The 4,514-nt window shown below is 45.5% G+C and overlaps 1 pseudogene; it reads left to right on the top strand.

The window, feature by feature from the left end:
- Positions 1-1,075: 1,075 nt before the first annotated feature.
- Positions 1,076-4,514, top strand: LOC135276771 (zinc finger protein 195-like; annotated as a pseudogene).

Raw genomic sequence — 4,514 nt, 5'->3', positions numbered from 1 at the left:
CTCAGGTCTTTGCTACCCATCTGGGGAGGTTCACTGGGGTTCGAGCTGCGAAGATTCAGTGCACAGCCCACCCAGCACCTGGCCCAGGGCAGAGCCCACTGTGAGCTCATTCCACCCCTACCCCTGCATACCGTGTTGCAGATACCAAGGGCATGGCCTTGCCAGGTACCCTCTCTCAATTCCTTTATAAAAGGTGAGGGCAGGCTGAGTGACTGTTTCCAACCCGACACCCATCAAGTGAATAAACGGGCAGACAGGAGTAAGTGGCTTTCTGAAGGACACAGCCAGCTTGTAATGGGTCCTGTCTGGGGCAGTGGCATCCCTGGGGGCCACAGGCCATGGGCCTCAGTGCCTTCCAGCCTTCGAGCTGGCTGCCACAGCTCACCCACTGTGGGGCACATCGAGGTGCTTCAGGGAGGACAGGGATGGCCAGGGACAGATCCAGATGGGGGAGGCTACACGAGTGTTCTTCAGAAGACAGGTCCGAGCTAATGGGGAGCAACCAGGAAGCAAGCTGTCTGTCATCACTGTAGTCTTCACCCTGGTCTCATGCCTGAGCTCCTCCGGTCCTGGCCAGTGATGGGGATCAGGCAGGAAGACATGCACACCTCAAATTCTTCTCAAACTGCCTTTTAGGGATGCTCTCCAGAGTGATACCCTTAATTTTATACTGCATTATTTAGAAAAGTATCTACACTAGTTTTGTGGATTCTGTTTTCTTTTCTTTCTTTTTTTTTTTTCCTTTGGAGAGAGGGTTTCACTCTGTCACCCAGGCAGGAGTGCAGTGACGTGATGTCGGCTCACTGCAACCTTTACTTCTGGAGCTCAAGCTATTCTCCTGCCTCAGCTTCCTAAGTAACTGGGATTGCAGGCGTGTACCACCATGCCCGGCTAATTTTTGTATTTTCAGTAGAGACAGGGTTTCACCACATTGGCCAGGCTGGTCTGGAATTCCTAACCTCTGCCTGCCTTGGCCTCCCAAAGTGTTGGCATTACAGGCGTTAGCCACCGCTCCCGGCCACGTAGATTCTATTTTCTTTTCTCAATGTTAGAGAATACATCAGAGAACATTTCTGTTAAAAATAATCTTATTGGATAATTCTAGTAACTCATATAAGTCACAGCAATTCTCTCTTTTCACATGGAGTCAAGTTAAGAGCTCTCCTGCCCATTGACAGTTGGTCAATATGTTTTGTTTTATTTTTCAGGAACTGTTGACATTCAGGGATGTGACCATAGAATTCTCTCTGGAGGAGTGGGAGTTTCTGAAACCTGCTCAGCAGAATTTGTATAGGAATGTGATGCTAGAGAACTACAGGAACCTGGTCTCTCTGGGTGAGAGTAACTTCAATACAGAATTCCTATTTCACACTAAAGCTTTTATTTTCTTCCTCTGTAGAATGTTTGGTGGGGGTTTCTGCTTTGTATAAATGAGTTTTAGATCCGTGCTTTCAAGGAAAACTTAGGGATTTGTTGGGATGGAGACGAAAATCTTCAAGAGGCTTTATGTTTACATTAACTTTCTTCTGCCTTGAAGTGATGGGCATTTTTCACTCTACTGGTAGTTCTATTTTTTTATTTCTTTTATTTTTATTTTTATTTTTGGTCATCCAAACAGACCACAATTTTTTATTTTTATTTGTGAGACAGACTCTAGCTCTGTCGCCCAGGCTGGAGTGCAGTGGTGCAATCTGGCTCACTGTAACCTCCGCCTTTCGGGTTCAAGCAATTCTTCTGTCTCAGCCTCCCGAGTAGCTGAGACTACAGGTGCCCACCACCACGCCTGGCTAATTTATGTAATTTTAGTAATGATGAGGTTTCACCATGTCGGCCAGGCTGGTCTCAAATTCCTGACCTCAGGTGATCCACCCGTGTTGGCCTCCTAAAGTGCTGGGATTACAGGTGTGAACCGCCGTGCCCAGCCTTTAATGGTAATTTTTGGAATTTCATGGTATAAAATATTATTGACTAGACCTTAAAATCCAACTTCTACCACCAATTTTTGATTAGTATTGGATAGGGAAGCTAAATACCCCAAAATATAAGATATTCTACACTTTCTGTTTGGAAATATTATTTTATTGAAGCCGGGCGCGGTGGCTCACGCCTGTAATCCCAGCACGTTGGGAGGCCAAGGCGGGTGGATCACAAGGTCAAGAGATCAAGGCCATCCTGGTCAACATGGTGAAACCCTGTCTCTACTAAAAATACAAAAAAAATTAGCTGGGCATGGTGATGCATCCCTGTAATCCCGCTGAGGTGGGAGAATTGCCTGAACCCAGGAGGCGGAGGTTGCGGTGAGCCGAGATCGTGCCATTGCACTCCAACCTGGGTAACAAGAGCAAAACTCCGTCTCAAAAAAAAAAAAAAGAAATTATTTTATTATTAGTTTTCTTTTTTTTTTCTTTTTTCTTTTTTTTTTTTTTGAGACAGAGTCTCGCTTTGTTGCCAGGCTGTAGTACAGTGGCACAATCTTGGCTCGCTGCAATCTCTGCCTCCTGGGTTCAAGCTATTCTCCTGCCTCAGCCTCTCAAGTAGCTGGGATTATAGACCCATGCCACCATACCCAGCTAATTTTTGTATTTTTAGTAGAGACGGAGTTTCACCATGTTGGCCAGGATGGTCTTGATCTCCTGACCTCATGATCTGCCTGCCTCAGCCTCCCAAAGCGCTGGGATTACAGGCATGAGCCCCTGCACCTGGCCTTGTTATTAATGTTGTAGAATCATCTACAATGTTCTCTCTTCTCTACAAAGCACAGTACCTGATTGGTAATTGGAGAATCCCAGTGAGAATCATGTTACTTTTTTCTAATAAAACAGGTCTTACTGTTTCTAAACCAGAACTGATTAGCTGTCTGGAGCAAAGACAAGAGCCCTGGAGTGTGAAGAGACATGAGACTGTAGCCAAACCCCCAGGTAGGTTGGATGAATGAAACACATGCCACAGGTGAAAACTCCAAAGGTCAAGGAGGAGGCCAGACCTTAAAAGGTTATATGAGCCGGGCGTGGTGGTTCACACCTGTAATCCAAGCACTTTGGAGGCCAAGGTGGGCGGATCACCTGAGGTCGGGAGTTCAAGACCAGCCTGACCAACATGGTGAAACCCTGTCTTTAATTCATAAATAAATAAATAAATAAAAGGTTATTAGAGAAGGTCTGCTCCAATGAAGATGTCTTTTGAGGAGCCTGGTTGTTTCTTGCTCTCACATAGAGGCATCTTTTGTCTCATGCTCTTAAATTCTCTAAAACATTATCTTCCTTTGAGGTTACAGTGAGAGCCAAAGTCCTCTTCATGGCTTATAAAAGACTTTATTATCTGACTGCCCATTGTCTTGGCGGGGACATAGGAATATATGTGTACTTTTTAGGAACTCTATGTTAAACTATTTTTTTTTCGAGACAGAGTCTTGCTCAGGCGCCAGGCTGGAGTGCTGTGGCGCAATCTCGGCTCACTGCAATCTCTGCCTCCTGGGTTCAAGCAATTCTCCTGCCTCAGCCTCCTGAGTAGCTGGGACTACAGGCATGCACCACCATGCCCAGCTAATTTTTGTATTTTTTAGTAGAGACGGGGTTTTCACCATGTTGGCCAGGATGGTCTCGACCTCTTGACCTCGTGATCCGCCTGCCTCGGCCTCCCAAAGTGCTGGGATTACAGGCGTGAGCTACCGCGCCCGGCCTAAACTATTTTTTAAGGTTTTTGTTTTGTTTGGTTTTGGTTGTTGTTTGGATTATATCTGAAATGTGCGGGAGTATTAGTGACAAAGGGATTTAGTTCCAAAATCCCAGGAATACTACAGACAGATGTGGTATGTTTTCTGCTTTATGATTTCTTATGGAAGTTTCTTTCTTTTTCTTTTTTTTCATAATTTTTTTCTTTTTTGAGACGGAGTTTTATTCTGTCACCCAGGCTGGAGTGCATGGCGCCATCTTGGCTCACTGCAACCTCTGCCTCCTGGGTTCAAGCGATTCTCCTGCCTCAGCCGCCCAAGTAGCAGGGATTACAGGCGTGCACCACTAGGCCCAGCTAATTTTTGTATTTTTAGTAGAGATGGGGTTTCACCATGTTGGCCAGGTTGGTCTGGAACTCCTGACCTCAGGTGATCCACCTGCTTCAGTCTCCCAAAGGGCTGGGATTATAGGCATGAACCACCACGCCGAGCCTCTTATGGAAGTTTCAAATGTGATTCTACAAAAATTCCTAATCAGTAATTTTATTATACTGCTAAGCATCTCCCTAAATATAAGAAAATCTAATGTTGTTTTACTTTTACGTTTTATTTATTTATTTATTTATTTTTTTGAGACAGAGTTTCGCTCTTGTTACCCAGGCTGGAGTGCAATGGCGTGATCTTGGCTCACCGCAACCTCCGCCTCCTGGGTTCAGGCAATTCTCCTGCCTCAGCCTCCTGAGTAGCTGGGATTACAGGCACATGCCACTATGCCCAGCTAATTTTTTGTATCTTTAGTAGAGACGGGGTTTCACCATGTTGACCAGGATGGTCTCGATCTCTT

The sequence above is a fragment of the Aotus nancymaae genome, unplaced genomic scaffold (assembly GCF_030222135.1).
Source record: "Aotus nancymaae isolate 86718 unplaced genomic scaffold, 86718_ANA_hifiasm-v0.15.2.pri h1tg000028l, whole genome shotgun sequence".
Taxonomy (NCBI): Eukaryota; Metazoa; Chordata; class Mammalia; order Primates; family Aotidae; genus Aotus; species Aotus nancymaae.
The sequence above is the reverse complement of the archived record's forward strand: the minus strand, read 5'-3'. Positions and strand labels throughout refer to the sequence as shown.